The sequence below is a fragment of the Lemur catta genome, chromosome 15 (genome assembly GCF_020740605.2).
Source record: "Lemur catta isolate mLemCat1 chromosome 15, mLemCat1.pri, whole genome shotgun sequence".
NCBI classification, from domain to species: domain Eukaryota; kingdom Metazoa; phylum Chordata; class Mammalia; order Primates; family Lemuridae; genus Lemur; species Lemur catta.
This window is the reverse complement of record NC_059142.1, coordinates 38,300,101-38,317,957: the sequence shown is the minus strand read 5'-3', so window position 1 is coordinate 38,317,957 and position 17,857 is coordinate 38,300,101. Positions and strand designations below refer to the sequence as shown.

General features: G+C 46.3%; 1 long non-coding RNA gene across 1 annotated transcript in view; it reads right to left on the bottom strand.

The window, feature by feature from the left end:
- Positions 1–17,857, bottom strand: part of LOC123620881 — a 119,530-nt gene that overhangs the window by 71,455 nt on the left and 30,218 nt on the right. The gene's annotated exons all lie outside the window — the stretch shown is intronic.

Genomic DNA, 17,857 nt, shown 5'->3' with positions numbered 1-17,857 from the left:
AGCCTCTTTGATACATTCCCTGGTAGTCAAAATGGGACAGAGACATTGTTTAATATGGATGGAAAATGGCACCAGAGCAAGATACCAGGTTATTTACTATGGTATCAAAGGCTCTAAGAGCATATTTGTGGTTCCTTTGCTGAGCTGGAGATAGCACTGGGAAAACAAGTATGTCCAGACCAAGCCTGCCCTCCCAACACTGGCAACTGGCTGATTAGTGTAATAAGTTGGATGAGATTTGATAGCTCTTAACCTCAAGGGAGGAAAGATTGAAGTCAAATCCCCCTTTGTCAGAGTGATATAAGTAGACTCCAATGTTTGAGATGTTTCTTAGCTATGTGGGATATGGTAGAGGCCTTTGGTTTGTTTTTATCCCCCAGTGTCCCCACAGGCATTGGACAAGTAACTTAAACTCTTGAGCCTGTTTCAACTGTAAAATAGATCAAACTACTTTCTATCTCAACGCCCTTACTTCTTCAAATAGCCTTGATTTTTAGTGCATTTATTTTGAGTATGAATGCATGAAGTTTGAGAGCTTAAATTTTATAAATTTGTAACTACAAATGGGAGAGGGGAATTCTCCATAGTTCCCCACTTTTTTCCACAGGAATTTTTAATTCTGTAACTTGTCCCATCTGTCAACAAGCCTGTCTTTTTAAATGACTCTCCTCCAGTACATGATAATTGTGTATTCTATAAAGCAGAGATTTTCGGAGAAGTAAATAGGAGCTATTTCACTTTAACATAGTAAACACCCCATGGAAACGATATAATACTTTGGCTATATTTGAAAAGGGAATCCGAGGTCATGTGTATCTATTGAAATTTAACTAGATCCCTCTACATTTTTGGTTTTGATCCTGCACATTTGGATACTAGTTTTGGATTTTAGACAGTTGGTGCTGACAGTGTGAAACTCCTGTTGCCTGTAGTTAAATTGAAGCTTTGGTTTCTCATGTGAACAGGCAATGAAGCTGGGATTATACTTTGTTAAGTCCTCATTTCAGTAATAGGTGCCCTCCACCCCCAAGCACTACCACACACGGTCTCCCCACCTGGTTTCAGCTAGTGCGTTTTATCTTGTTCACCTCTGGGCAAACCTTGCTGGAACAACAACAATTGACTTCTTAATGATTTGCACATTAGAGGGCTTAACGTCTTTGTAAATGAAAAATCCACTGTGCAATAACAAGCTAAAAGGAACTGAGAGCCTTTTTGGAGGAAATCATGCTGAATTATAAATTGACTTCACTGTGATAATGTTTCTTTGATCAGTATGGTAAGGAAAATACTGAGTTTGGTAGAAAACGATGTCTAAATATATTAGTAATCATAAAATTGTTTATAAATGTCTTACTATTAGGTTGAAGCACATGCAATTGCCAGTGTAGGCTTTTAGCTACAAAATGATGATTTCCCCTGGTTCAACCTAACAATTCTGCATTTTATACTTCAAGAATAAGCTCTTACTGGCAGCTTTCTGAGTATGAAATGATGGAAATTTCAATTTACCAGACTAACCTATATTTCTCTCATAGTTTTACTACATATTGTTAAACAAAACCTTGATTAAAATGCAAATCTCACACTATCAAGTATTTAACAGCCTGATTTTTAAAATACCTTGTAGTAAGCATGTAGTTAAACTAGCTGACTTAATGTTTATGTTTTCTCATTTAGCACCAGTAAGTTTCTTATAATTCTTTTGTATATATTCAGGAATAAAAAGTGTTATTTGGGGAAATTCCTGAATAACTGCTTTTTACATAAAACTGAGACAATAACTGCAGATAATGGCTCCCCTTGAGGAGCTGTTTGAAAGGCTGGAAGGACTGCCTTAGACCCCTTGACAGGGGAAACAAGGACCTTAGGTCAGCCACCTCCAATACCCATCCGGCACTTGTCCCCAGGTACCCTAGGGTCATCATGGCTCTGCTGAAATAAATACCTCTTGTCTTGGGGAGCCTATCATCTCTTACGATAGCTCATTCCTTCTTTAATGAACAAAACATACTTCCTCTCATTGAGCTAAAATCCGTCTTCCTAAAATTTCAGCCCCCTATACTTACACACCTTGAAGTCAAGGAGAATATATGTAATCCTCTTCTAAGCAAAAGATGTTCAAATATGTCAAGTCATATGTCCCTTGAGATCCTTTCCTGAGACAATTTCCATTCTCATCATCAACACTGTCTCTCTGCCAATGTCTCTCTCCTTGTGAACTGAGGGTAAAGGACTATCCCTTTTGGGTCTCACTCTGTCACCCAAGCTGAAGTGCATCATAGCTCACTGCAGCCTCCAACTCCTGGGCTCAGGCAATCCTCCTAATTCAGCCTCCCAAGTAGCTGGACTACAGGCTCGTACCACCATGTCTGGCTGATTTTATTTTAATTTTTTTGTAGAGACGAGAGTCTCACTATGTTGCCTGGTCTGGCCTCAGACTCCTGGCTTCAAGCAGTCCCCCTGCCTTGGCCTCCCAAAGCACTAGGATTACAAGCGTGAGCCACCACCCCTAGCCAACTATCCCTTTTCTACTTCTGAGGTCTAGACCACTAAAGAGCACTGTTTTCTCTAACACGGTAAAATCATGTTTCCTCCCAATGTATTAGACAAAGCACAACATCTCTAGGCCTTGGAAGCCATCTGCCTAAAATAAGCGATGTAGTCTATGATGATCTCAAGGTCCTGTACAGCACAAATTTTGTAGTTATACTATAGATTCAAACTCCATGAAATGAGTGTTGATGACTCTCACATGCAGGATAATGGGGTGCAAGCAGGTTCAATTTACTCATATAGAACTTCTCAAAGTCAGTCATTTGCATACCACCATCACAATTTTTACCAATTCTGGGTAAAAATACCACTTGTGCTATTATTACCACTTGGGCTATTATTAACAGCTTTCTTTGAATCAGTTTCTTCCACTTGAAAAATGTATATTAAAAGGAAACTTTATATCAGCAAAAAAGTGAAACCATTGTCTTTTGTCATAAAAAGAAAACAACCTTAAACACAAATATTTTAGTAGTTAGGTCTAGATTTAAATACAGACTATTTTGAAGAATATTATTTAAAAGGTCTGCATACCACCCAAAATGATCCCAAGCATCTCACATAGCAGTCTGAATGACACTCTTTGGAGAAGACAACACTCATGGGAAGGTATATTTCCCGCTTCCTGCAGTTGCAGGAATCTTGTATTCTCAGAAACTACCCAAGGGTCAACAGCAGCTTATAACTCACGGGAAAATGAGTGAATGTTAATTCCATGATCACATAATAATAAAAGCCAACATGCACTGAGAATTCACTATACACGCCCATGTACTTTATGTGCTTTTTATTTTCTGATTCTTGGAGTTAATATTAGAGTAGATCCCTTTACCAATGAAATCTATTATTTATGATCTTGTGCCTGAGTTGGTCAATCAATTCTTAGAAACAATTTTTCCTGGAGAAATAAAAAACAGCCTCAGGCTTTAGCGCAAGGTACTAAATGACATGGAGATTGAACAACTGTCCTAGGGATTTCATCACTGTGGATCAATAATCCAAAAGATTCAAGACAAAAGAATCCACTTGGAGATCAATGTTCTTACAATACAAAATGTACGTGTCAAAACAATTTCTGTTTTGCATCCTCACCTCCTTCCCTCCAGAGCTGTGCATAGCACCAAAATGAAAAAATACATACCCACACACACAGACTTAAATGACTTGTGAAGTTTGCACTAATACGAGATATTATGCTACATAGAGAACTACCCTGACATCTGATGTATGGGATATTATGCATGTGTTTTAGCCCTGTCACAGCTTCCTGTCAATCTGTGAGCAGTGGGGAACTTTTAAAAAGACATCCCTCGTTGAGTCTCAGAAATTTCAGGAAGTACCAACATCAGGTGGATGTTAGCCAGAGTTACTTTCTGAACTTTACCCACCTCTGCCTGTGTGTGTACTTTGGACAGGTCTTCCTCCTCCTTCTCAAAAGACACACCACATATCCTGGGCCATTAGCTTTAAAATACCTCCTTGAAGCCATCAGATGTCAGTCGCAGTCTAGACAGGTGGTTCTCAAATTGAACACCAGCAGTTCTCCAGGGAAGCTGTCTGGGCCCCACCCAGGCCTACTGAATTAGAGGCTACCAAGAGGGAGCCTAGCAATCTAGCACCCCAAAGTTTTGAGAACCACCAATTTGGTTTAATCCCCTCATCTTACAAAGGGTTAACTGGGGCCCAAAGAATAGAAGGGAATGACTGGCCCAAGACTTGACTGTCTCAGAGCCAGGACTAAAATTGTTCTTTACCCTTGCTGCTGGGGAGAGCAGATGCTCAGGATATTAAAAAGACATGTTCAAGCCTGCTTGGACTGAACTTTGCCTAGAGTTTGACATCCTGCAGCATGTGGCACTTTTTAACGTTATACCTTTCAACAACATGTTATGAATATCATCCCTGTTTTAAAGATGGAGAAACTGAGGTTCAGAAAGTTTAAAAACTTGTCCAAGTTCATACAATTAATTTATGGGGGAAACAAGATTCCCTCCCAGGTCTCTCTGACTCCAGTTCTATGGGCGATAGATACCCCACCTATGAGATAAAAACGCAAACTGACAGCCAAGTGGCCGCTCCCTCTTCTGCAACTCATTAAAAGCACAAACACTTTTCTCATAACATTCCAGTTCTTACGATGATTTTTTAAGAGAGTGAAGAGCTTAGAAGCAAGTAACTTATCTTTCTAGAACAGTAATAAAGGCTGATATCCTAACAGTCATTTTCCAGATATTTGTGCAGAGGGAAACGTTCACACTGATGACATTCCAAGTTGTAAATAACAGCTCTTTGTGTTTCAATCATTTTGTGGGTGTTTTTAGCCAGGCACTCCTTACAAAACAGTCCTCACAGCATACCTAATGAACTGCAATCATTGCTCGAAGTACGTGGTTTAACAACAAAGGGTGAGCAAGTGGAAGAACTGGTGAAGGCTCCAACTGTGATGCTATCTGTTCTAAACACTTTGCAACAGAGTGGAACACATCAGTAGCAATACACGTTATGCACCAAAGCAGGGGGCTGATGCCCGGGAAGCCCCAGGAAACCTGTGCTTATCAGAAGAGCTGCTGACTCGCTGTTGGTTTCAGCCAGGCTGATGCCCAAAGTAGGATCTGTGTGGGTCTCCTTTCTTTCTAGAATTGTAGCATGAGTATTTTTTCAGTAACAGCACCCACTTTGAAAGTCATGTTATGTTTTCCCATTCAATTTCTCAAATGAAGTAGATAGATCTAAGAATTAGGGTAAAGTGGGTAAGTTGATAGATACACTTGAAAAAAATTGATGGGGTTAAGGATACACTACCCCAAAATGTGACACCTTGGAATATTGAATACTTTAAGCTGCAGGAATTTGAGAAATGGCAAGTACAGAAAGGACTTTCTGATCTTCCCTTGAAGCAGGTCATGAGAACCTCATGTGACAGGTGCCCTGCCTATACTCAAGGGAAAAAATAGCATCCTTCTCCGAGGAAGAGGGACACTGAACAAACAGGCCTTGCTGAATTTCTCCCACTACTCGTAGCTCATGCCTCTTTTGTCCTATCATATTTTTCCATGACTTTCCACTCTTCATCAAATCTAGCATCAAATGCTCAGGTTTCTTGGACCTTCAATGTCTTATGAAGGTTCATGTGTCATGTAAAACTTACACTAAACGAATTTGTATGCTTTTCTCTTGTTAATCTGTCTTTTGTTATAGAGATCCCACCAAGAATCTAGAAGGGTAGAAGAAAAAAGATAGATGTCCTCCCCTACAAAAGCAAACCAATTTTTTCTGCCCCAGCCTAAGCTATTCTAGGTCAGTGTGACTGGCACATCCTGCTGTCAGGGTAGTTAGAACCAGAACCCATGTGGACGCTTGATAGCCTGAAACAAACCACAACTTCTTTACACACCATTTGCTTCCTCCGGACAAAGAAACAAAAAGGCGTGTCTGACACGGTCACTCCCTCTTCTCCAACAAGCATCAGCTCTCTGACACGAACATTCCCTGTGGGATGATGAAGGAGATTGGCCATTTTCCAACCATCTCTGGCTGGGAATAAAATCCCAAGTCCAATGGTGTCTGTGTGATGTGACGTGAGCTCCCACCTGGGAGAGCAGACAAATGCCGGATCCGTGTGGACACCTGCCTCCTAGCTTTGCCTCCAGCGCCCTCTACAGGAGCTTGCTAAGTACTGGATGCAGAAACCAGGACAAACCTTTGTGTCCCCCCCACCCCGCCCAGCCCATTTACCTGGGACTGAGGGGGACATTCAGTGCGAAAACTGGGAAAGTCCAGGGCAAACGGGGACAAGTTGGTTACCCTAATAAATAAAGGTGGACCCAAAGCTAGGGGGTCTGATGGGGACCTTGCCCTATTAAACTTTCATCAGTTTATAGCTGCAGTGGGCATTGGGGAGGGACCCGAGTCAGAGCCCCCAAGGCTGCTGGAGCAGCACAATGTTTGGGTTCTGCGGCCCAGGCTGGGGAAAGAGTCTGGGGACTTACACGTTCCCCCGTGAGCTGTGAATCATCCTTCTGACTTTCATTCACTCAACAAACAACTACCGAGCACCATTTAGAATGCTCCTCGGCACCAATAACACAAGATCCAGTATGACATGGTCCCTGCCTTCCATTTACACAAATGGCCACAGCCCAGTGGATAAGTGACCCAAATGTGCCCAGGAAAGGCCTTTACCCTACTGAAAGGTGGGGAGCTTCTTCTCGTGGGCTCCTGAGCACAGCAGAACCGTGTGGCAGGGGTCAGGCTCAGGGCCAGGGCGACGGGCAGGATGTGAAGACAGTCTGGGGTCATTCTAACACTGCTCCAAGGCTAGACCACCTCTCTGCCTGGCCTCCAGGGACTGACAGAGCCCAGAGGAGACAGGAGAACACCTTGGTTTGAAGCAAGAAGGGAGAAGCAATCATATTTCCAGCCACAGGAAGGTGGTTAAGTAAGTTAGGATACTAAAGGTATGCTGTGCTTTACTGATGATGAGAAAGCTTACACAGCAATGTGGGGCCTCATGTTTGCTACCAGACCAGGTTTCTTCCAAAAGCAAATGTGTATTAGGATCATGCACTTAAATATGCATTCACGTGAAAACCGGACAAGAACATAGAAACTGCAGTGCATTCAGTGGTAAGATTACAAGCGATCTTTCATTCTTCTCTTTTTGCACCTGGGTTTCATACAACTAAATTGTTTTATAATAAACAAGGATAAACATCTTTCATGTTATAAAGTTCACATGGACAAAATTCTAATGAAAAATACAGTTTTAAAAAGAAAACTACTGCCAAAAATTAGACCTGCTACAAAAGGAAAAAAGAACAGTCCTGGATTAAGATGTTTGAAGTGACTCAGGAAGAGAAGGAGGAAAAAAAGTGTGCACAGGGAAATTAATTCTCCTTTCAACTCATGGGGCTTAATTATTTTGTCCATCTTCCCACCCGACTTGTGCCAGAGGTGGCGTCGGAACACCCAAGCCAGAAGGGAATCCGCCACCCAAAGAAATGCCAGATTAACCAAGTCGCTTCCAGGCAGGCTGGGGAAGGTAATCAGAGGCTGGTGTCCTTCCAAGAGATAATCTTTGAAGAATAACAAATACAGGCTGCCATCAAAATGAAGAGATAGAGACCGATTCTGCACCTGGCTGGGCCAAGCAGCAGCTTCTCACAGGATGACTAAGGGGGGAGAGAGGCTGCCAGGACAGGTTCTCAGCTGCAGAGGAACCAGCTCTTAGGATCAGAGGCAGGTCTAGGGCCACCTCACAGCCCCTCAAACCACAGGCTCCACTGCCCCCGGCCCCATGGTACTTCAGAAAAGGCTTGCGATTGTGTAAGTGTTGAAAACAACAAGGTGCTTCCTGTTCATCCAGTTTCCAAACTCTAGGGATGTCAGCGAAATCACAACACATTAAGATCCCCACCCAGGTCCTATCCCAACACCCAGGGCCTCTCCCTGGAAAAGGCTGGGTCTAGATGGAGGAGAAGGAAGTAGGTATTAACTTGTAGGAAATTTGAATAGTTGTTGAGTCAACTCTGCACATGAGCTCTATCCATTTGGAAATGTAGTCCTGGGGTCAGAGGTGGCCACCCTCGGAAGTTGCCCCATCCCTTCGCTTGTTGTCATGTACCCTACTTCACAGAAAGACAGAAGGAGCTGGAATATACCTGTGTAGAACACTTCTGGCCTCACCCTGAAAACCAACCCCTCCCAAGCCTATAGGCTGGGTAGATTTCTGTAATGCCAGGGCACCCTTTACAAAGATTCTGCCCCCTTCCTCCTGCCCAGACCAGCAAACTGGTCTGTCATCCTCAGGTGCCCTGGCTAGGTGCCTCCTGAGCCCACAACCCTGACCCTGATGAGATTTCCACTCTCCCAGGCCCCCGGGGGCAATCTGCTATGGCTGCTCCTTCTCTGCTCTCTCCACCCTCTTCCTGGAAGACACACAGCCTCTTCTCCAGAAAAGAAGACGGTAGACAGAGGCCATTCTCAATGATCTGTTGGTGGATCTTTTCCTCGTGTTGATTCAGTACTTACTAATGGCTTATTAGGGAGCCAGCTATGGGGCAAACTCACAGAGGAGGGAGACCTGCATCCAGCCCCAAGGAGTTGGAATCTTGGAGACAGAAGAAAGAAATGCACTAAAAACCTCCCGGAGGTGTCATATGTGTGATCCTGTGAGCCAGGGGACCTGGCTCCTAAGAGAGTAGACCAGGGACAGCTTCGTGGAAGTGCAAGGGGAGTGGAAGTGGAGAGAGGGCATTGCAGGAGGGAGGGGAGGCTCCGAGTGGAAAGTCCAGAGCAGAGACAGGAAGGAGAGGACAGAAGCCAGAAAGGCGGGAGGACTGGCGAGGAGGCCTCACTGGGTTCTGATTCCCGGCCCAGACTAAATCTCAGGCCCGACTGGCTCCTCCTGTCTGGGAGGCAGGAGAGCAGGTGTCTGGGTCTCTGCACATTTGAGGGGAGGGGGCCCTCCCTGCCGGGATGCCAAATGACCCTCCATCCAATCTCGGTCAAACAAAGTGCGGAACACACCTTCCCTCCTGGCAACCCTGGTCCCCAGCTGCTCCTCCAGCCCCAAGTTCCAAGCCCCCCACAAAGCCCACAGGAGGCAGGAGAGGGCCACCACCCCCTCCCCAGCAAGTTCCCTGTCTGCCTTCCACGTTCTCAGACCAACTAAGCCATGCTAGAGTCTCTCCCAAAGGGTGATAGAAAGAGTGATCCGAATTCCTGGGACCATCCCAATGTCATACACACTGGCTCCTAGCACCCTGAACCTTCACACTTGCCTGGTTGTGCCCTGCTGCTTTCCAGTGCAGATTCTGCGGGCGTTGGAGCAGGGAGCACTGGCCTGGGAGCCTCTGCCTTGGGACCGTGAGGCTGCCTTGGTCTGTCTGGCACTCCCTTCCCTCCCCCGGCCCCTCCACTCAGCCCCTGTATTGCGTTTGTGCCCCTGTCTGCACCGAGGACAGCCCAAGGGCTCCCTCTCATTGGCCTCCGGATTCTCCCCACCTTCCCTCCCGACTGTTGCATATCCTGAGTTGTCAATAGAGTCATCAAAGCCACAAGAAAAGTTGGAGCCATGCCTCCTGGACTCTGGGGAAGACACCCCTGCCTTGGCAGAAGGGACCACAATTGGGAGCTCTCAAAAGCCTTGGGCTTTGGGGTGTGGGGATCTCCAGCAGCCAGGACAGTCCCAAGAGATCAGCAGACAATGACTCAGCGCTGGGGAGTCCAGCTCCCCGCCTTCCATGGCTGAAGGGCTCCACCCAGAGGATAGTTAGCTCCATCCCTGGTCACACAGACCTCCACTAGGGATGGATGAGCCTCCGCCCAGCCTTCCTGAAGAAACTCTGAGAACACCAGTGTCTCTCCAGAATGACTCTAGAAAATTCCTCCTCCTCCCAGAATAGCCAGTCCCCAGCCCTTGCCTGCAGCCCCAGGAATGCCCCCTGTCTGCAAGTGAGAGTGAAATTGGGGCAGCTCAGAACTCTGCCTCCCACCTGGGGGAGCTCTGAGAACCAAATGAGGCAACAGCCGGTGGTTGGGAACAAGCTACCAAAAAGTACACAGCGCTATTCAAACCCTAGGGGGTTTTTGGTTGTTGTCTACAAGTCGAGAGGTGCTAAAAGAAAACTCTCCCCTCCTGTTTTCACTTCCTCTTCTCTCTCTTAACCCTGGGAAGGGGAAAATCCTCCAAAGATTGGTGGCTGATGTACAAAAGGACCAAAACAACACTCTTCTGGTTGCATTTTAACAGTGTCTTCTGGCAGCCACCACGTGACTAGGTTCTGATGTTCCCAGCTCAAGGCCAGAAAGAATCACTGGAGCAGAAGGAATTGTACAGTTGGTTGGAAGAGACGTCCTAGGGCATCTAGGCCAATGGGCCGCCATATTGTCCTGTCCAAGGGCCGCCAGCCTGGGTGTGGCTGCCTCTGAGGCAGGGTGAGCAGGCAGCCCTGTTGAAGTGTTGCCTCTATGTTCTGCTAAACCAGGTGGGCTACCATCTGCTGGTCTACAGTGCGGACCGTGGTCCTTCAGTGCGACAGAGAGCCCAGGAATGTCCCAGTCCCTGTGCAGCTTTGTCATGCTCCCCCTCCCACACCAGGCTCCTGGGGGAGCCACAGCAGGGGACTAGTGTGGGAGCAGGTGGGAGTCAGCAAGTCCCTTCTGCCGCACCAACACCAAGGATGTCACCAAGCTCGTGGGCTTCCTGGTATTGATGATAAATGTTTGTGCTGCACACGTACTATGGTGCCAGGCCTTGGGGTGAGTAACATTGAGAGTGACTATCGCTATAGGATGCGTTCAGAGGGCCTGGGAAGTAGGGGAACGATGAGTGAGGAGGCGTGGCTGAGAGGTGGCCCAAGGCCGCCTTTGAGAGACACCAGGCCATGACACACACTGACGCTCTGCCTGGATGCCCTCCACCCTCCCCAGCCTGAGGAATGGCTACCCTGCCACCAAGATGCAACCCAAACGTGCCCTCCTCTGCGAAAACTTTCCCAGCAGCTCCTCGTCTAGACAGAGAGAGATCTCCCCTGTCTGTGGTTTGAACAGTCTGTGTCTTCTACCCAAGGGTGTGGTCCCAACCTGAGTCACTGTGATATCTATCCCCAGAGCCTGGCCCACGGTGGGTATTGAAGAAATATTCATTGACTTTCATCTTTGTGCCCCCAATGACTAATATTACAGTTCATTGAAGAATAGGGGCTGGATGAATGTTCCACGAATGAATGAACGGATACCAAGTGGTCACAGGGCTAGCATATGGCTAGACCTAAGGACTGGTACCCCATCTTCCACCCCTTACGTTCCCCACAGGGCTTTGCAGCGAAGCAAGCACTGCATTGGAAGGACTAGATCAACTCAACACTTGAGAATCATTCGTTCAACAAACATTATGGTTACTGAGCTCCTGTGCTGTGCCAGACACATCAGCGGACAAAACGCAAAGCCCTCTGCTCTCAGGGGGTTACCTCCAGTGGAGAAGGAGCCAGACTGTCTTTTATGTCGCTTACAAACTCATTCTCTCCCTTTACATCTTTTCCCTCCCCACACCAAGCCCCAGCTCTAGCATTTTAGGTGCCAGCAATGCACCACTTCCTTCCAAGAGCACCTGTGTTCTTCAGCAGGGATAAGATAAGAGAGAGTTGCAAAAGGTAACTGGAAGAGGGAAATGGGGTCACTGCAGTCATAGGTGACAGATTCAGAGTAGGACTTTTGCTTCCTGGTCCTCAAATCTCACTCGGCATCAACTGACAGCATCTTCCGCCTTTCAGTGGAATTGGCCCTGCTAACTTAATTAAACTGAATTCAATAGAATCAGCTTTCATAATTGGATGACACAGAAATGTCCTGACACTCACCCTCGCCCTGAGTACTTGGTCAGCACTGGGCTTTTGGCCTGTGATTATCCCCAGCGTCTTCCTCTGGGGTGTCACTTGCTTCTCTGGCTACCTGGTTTCTGAAAGAAGCCTGTTAGCCCTCGCACCTGTTTCTTGCAAGCATTTGGAGAGGGGGCTGCCAGCCTCCAGGATGACTGTCTGCTGGGACGTGGGCGCTGTTCTTAGGCAGCATTTCCCACTTTCCTGGGTGGCGTGACTATCTCACTCGGCACCGGAGGCGGGTGCTGAAAGGCTCTAAAACACTCACTCACACAGAGTGAGGGGGCGTGCAGCAGCCTCAGAGACTTGGCCCGTGTGGTTTGCCTACAGAACCAGGCACACGGAGCAGTCTCAATAAAGACTCATTAATTTGGAAAAAAAAAAAAAAAAAGGCTACAAAATGCATGAGAACTGTCCAAGTAATCATGTGGTGAATTGTTGCAAAGTGACAAATCCTTTTTTATAGCGAATGATCTTAATTGGGTTTTCATGATGTGGGTTTGTTAAAGGTTTGAAGTGAATGGCATCCTTCCTGGATTAACTTTTCCTGCATCCTTGCTAAAGCGGAGGGGCTGATGGCTCCTGAAAGTAGCAATCACTCACATCACCCTTTTCATTCCCACAGCACAAGGCCCGAGTGTCAGTATAATCCCTCACTGGAAGAAAGCCTTCTAATTCTGCAATCACGGGGAATTCAAAGGATGGGGCTGTCAAACAAAGAAGGCTATACGGTCTGCATTTCACAGTTAGTAAGTAATATCCTCTTCATTCCTTTTCTGTTCCTGCCAATGAAGTAAGCTTGGGAGGCCTGTTATTTTCCTTATAATGCCGGCTGATGAAATCGCCTCCCAAATGCAAGCCATCGTCATTAACACGTGTCTCATGTCTCGGAAGAAGTGGGGAGGATGGCCTCTCCCCTCTGCAGCTGGGAAGGGAGGAGGTGCCATCTACATCCAAAACCCGGTTCCAAGAATCAGATTGGATAAAGTGTTAGGTTGAAAACTTTCCAAAAAATGTAAATCTTGCTCTTCCGGGCAATGTGTGGACTAGTGTGAATATTCATCCTGGTTCCCAGGCAGTCCTGGTTAGAACAAACCTGGCCCTCGATTCACTTGTTCAACAGAAGGGTCTGGTAAGACTCCCGAGACTTTAGAAATAGTTACCACATCCTAAAATAAGACCCCCCTAGGATGCCTGTCATTCTGACTGGTCTTCTCACTGGAGAATGGGTTGTCTTGGAAATAGAATGGTAGCTGACATCTCTGCACTCCTAAACTGCTTTGTGGGCTTCCTCTATCAGATCACAAGATAGTCGTTGGCACGTTCCTCTTCTTCCACTTGCACAATGGAGCAAATCAAACCTAGGACTCCACTGGCTTCATGACCGCAATTTGAAAGGCTCAGTTAGTGAAATCAACAGAGCTAAGCATTTTCTTTTTCCTATTCAATCACCTGTTGGATCATTCAAAACCCATGGTGGGCATTCTGGATTGGGGCTCTCTCCCTACCCTGTCTGCCTCTTCTGTCCCCTGAAAGCCCTCCTGGTCCAATTTGAACTTCCCCTTTGGATCCTGCAACGTCTTCAGTGTGAAACAAGATGAATCATTACCACTAAGTCCCTGTCTCTTTGTTTGGTTTTACCAACAAGTTCTCCTCATCTGGGGTAAAGAGTGGGGAAGGAAAGAGGAGAGTCAGGGAGAGGGAAAAGCAATAGTCACTCATCACTACAAGTAAATAATAAAGAGGCAGCATCTTAATGAAAACTATGAACTGTTTGTTCATCAAGTTCAGTCTCACCCCGTAGAGTCAAATTTTGAATTTCAGTTGCCCTATGAGATTCTACTTAGTCGGACATAAATGAGGGAGTTGGCTCATTCGGGGGACCCCTCAGTACTTCTCAGAAGCAGCAGGACTCTCACGTCAAGTCTACCCCACCCCCAAATTACACACACGTACAAGTGTAATCTACCCGGTTCTGAGAACTGGTTTGATTCGTTCCAGTTTGCTGAAGTGTAAACAACCACTGTGTCCTTAGAGTTCATATCGTTATCATCCATAAGGTCACATTTCTCCACCCCAGTCTTGGCTAAGCAAAACCCCACCAGCCATTGGTTAGGTAATTCAACACACCCTTACAATGGACCACGGTACAGCCATTGAAAGTGGTGTTGTGGAAGAATGTTTAATAGTTCGTGATATATTTGCTACATGAAAATAGCAGATTGCAAAACAGGTGCTATAAAGCATAAACCCATTTTTAAGGTGTGTATTTTTTTAAAAGTTGGACAGATATGGTCATCTCTAAGTGGTTTTTATTTTCCTTTTTATGCTTTTTGACATTTCACCACATTTTACAGTGAGTCCTTTTATAATTGAGCAAATGTAAAAAGAAAACATCCTACCTGTTATCAGCTAAATTGTGTACCCTAAACACCCACAAATTCATATGCTGAAGTCCTAACCCCCGGAATCTCATAATTTGACTGTATTTGGAGATAGGGCCTTTAAGGTGGAAAGGACCTGTCACATTAGGGGTGAAGGCCCACTGGTAGGGCCTATTTTGACCTTAATGAAGTCACTTAGGTGGGCCCTAATCCAATACGATGGTGTCCTTATAAGAAGAGAAGACTGGGACCCAGACAACACAGACTGTATGAGGGACAGTGAGAAGGTGGCCGTCTGCACACCAAGAAGGAGGCCTCAGAAGACACAGACACTGCCAGCACCTTGATCTTGGACTTCCAGCCTCCGGAACTGTGAGAAAATAAATTTCTGTTGCGTAAGCCACTCAGTCTGTGGTATTTTGTCGTGGCAGCTCTAGGGAACTAAGACTCTACCCATCTTTCAAAGACCAGCTCAGATGCCAGCCCTGCTGTGAAATTTCCTCTCATTCTCAAACTTGCCCTCTTTTCAGCCTTGGGTTTCTACCACTTCAGTGTTATTTGGCCTTGTTTAGAGTAGTTTTGCTCAGCCTCCTCCCTGCTAAGCTTCTTAAGGACGAGGCCGAGGTCTCATTTCTCTCTTTCTATTCCACCACCGCTCGCCAGGAGGATGCAAAAAGATACCATTGAACTAGGTGTGTGTGTGTGTGTGTGTGTGTGTGTGTGTGTGTGTGTGTGTGTGTGTGTGTGTGTGTGTGTGTGTGTGTGTGTGTGTGTACGTACGTACGTACGTACACTGGGGGAAAGTGTGGTTGTTCCATGAGGGCACCACCTCTTACCAGCTGTTTGACCTTAGCGGCAGTCACACTTCACACCCAAGCCTTAAGAGTTTACAAAGCATTTTATAGGTATTCTCTCTTGTGGTTGTCATAACAATTCGCCAAGGTTACATATTATTTCCTTCAGTTTACAGGTGAGGTGAACTCAGAGAAGGTGGGAAAGAAAACATTTAGCCATGAAAACACATAATGATAATAGCTAGAAGGAGCTGAGTGCCTGGCACCACAGTAAACATTTTGTGTGCCTGGTCCCCATTAACCCTCACGATGTCCCTGTGAAGGACGAATTATCACTACACCCATTTTACAGATGAGTAAATTGAGGCTCAGAGGTGTTGCCTGAGATCGCAAGGCTAGAAAAGGGTGGAGCTGGGACTTAAACTCAGGTTTGTATATCCACAGCCCACACTCAGAACCAGCGGGCCGTGCCGCCCTCTCCCAACCTTGATAAGTATATAAAGGCAGCTAAACGAGGGGAGCAGATGGGTAATGCTTCCAAATTCAGAGGCTGAGTTGGCCTGGAAAAGCTTCTCACATAAGGCGAAATTTGAGCTGAGTCTTTCGTACACAGTTGAGTGGCAAGGATGGGGTGGGGCTGGCCTGCCTCACATAGTGCTTTTACGGCGAAGAGTCTCACAAGTTTAACCACCAAGTTCAATACCCCACACCCCTGAAGAGCCCCCACTATGTGCCAGCCGCTGGGCTGAGGGATGCAGGGATAGAGAGAGGATTAAGAGGAGGTCCCTGCCCCTCGAGGGCTGTCTCCCAGGGAAGGCAGACTGGTGCATGATAATAATGACCCATGAAGACATGAATCAACTGAATTGCCATCAGTCGAAGGTTCTGTCCAGGGCTTGGAGGGAAAAGCCCTGGTCCCAGTTCTGCCACTAATTGTCTATGAGACTTTAGGCAGATCACAGCCCATTAGTGGCCTCTACGTCCACACCTGGAAATGGAGTCACTGAATATGTACTGCAGAATGACATCTGTGGGCCAACTTCAATCATTTGCACCCAATTTCCATTTTCCAAAAAACTCTAACCCTAACAATTAAAATAAAGAAATGCGGCCGGATTCAGTAGTTCCCACCTGGAATCCTAGCACCTGGGGAGGCCGAGGTGGGATGCCAGGCTTGAGGCCATGAGTTCAAGACCAGCCTGGGCAACATAGTGAGACTCTATCTCTACAAAAAAATTTAAAAATTAGCCACGCATTGGTGGCATGCACCTGTAGTCCCGGCAACTCGGGAGGCTGCGGCGGGAGGATTGCTTGGGGCCAGGAGTTTAAGGCTGCAGTGAGCTATGATTGGGTCATTGCACTCCAGCCTGGGTGACAGAAAGGGACTCTGTCTCTAAAAATAAACAAACAAACAAAAGCAGCCTACATATTGAAGAAGAGGCTGGAAATAGCACCAATTGCCAGCTTACACTCTAAACCATCCCTGGCCCTAGGGGAGAAGACCCCGCTAGGCCATAGCAGCCCTCCTGGGCTGGATCATGTTCTCAGAGGAGATGGTATAAACAGGTTAGCCACACAGGCCCCTGAGAGAGCCGGAGAAGGAGGGCTCGCTCAACAGCAATACTCTAGCTGTGACACCAACAGCAGCACCCCTCTGAATCCAGAGCCAGAACCATGTGGGCCTCCCCTAGCTTGGTCCTTCTCCCTGAACCCTCTCCCACTGGAACAGGCCCCTCTGAAGCGGGGGCTAACCTCTCATTGGCTCATTTCTTATAGGACCCAAGAGTCAAGAGGGAGTCTTAAGGAATTAGCTCACCAATGTTTTCTTACGTAAGTACACAAGTTGAATAAATGGGAATGTTTCCCTGACTGGGTCCAATTGACTAACACAAAGTCACTTTGTATTGAAGTGACTTATTGTATTGTATTGAACACATTTAGCACCTTGGCACATATTTGGTTTTGTTTCTTTGGGTTTTTTGTTTGTTTGTTTTTGAGACAGGATATTATTCTGTTGCCCAGGCTAGAGTGCAGTGGTATCATCATAGCTCACAGCAACCTCAAACTCCCAGGCTCAAGCGATCCTCCTGCCTCAGCCTCCCAAGTAGCTAGGACTACAGGTGTGCATCAACACACCCAGCTAATTTTTTTTATTTTTTTGTAGAGAGGGGATTTCACTATGTTGCTTAGGCTGGTCTCAAACTCCCGGTCTCATGAGATCCTCCAATCTTGGCCTCCCAAAGTGCTAGGACTACAGGCATGAGCCACCGCTCCTGGCAGTATTTTGCATTTTTTTTTTTTTTTTAATGATGGGAGAAAAACTATCTGAAGAGCAAAATTCTCCCATATGGATTGAACCCTTCCCCTTTTTCATCCCTGCCTCCAAGATATTCAAATACAAATATTTAGATATTCAAACACAATTTTAAGAAATCTCTGCTACAATAAGTTGATCCTTTCTCTGGAAAGTAAGGAAGAGAGGGGTCTCCTCCTTCCATGGGTCCCCCATTCTACAGTTCCGGGGCTATCTAACCTTTATGGGGCCTTTCCTGATTGCTCTCAAAGTTGGCATTCTACAACTCACCCAGCACATCAAGGGGTTGGGGCTCTGTAAGAAAACCTCACCTTCCTGAGCTGCTACAGAACCCAAGAAGATGTGGTGAAAGAGACAGATTTCCCAGTAACTGCGCCCACAGGGCTCCGGGGCCTTTGCAAGCCTGTGCCAGGTGAATCTCTTGGTCAA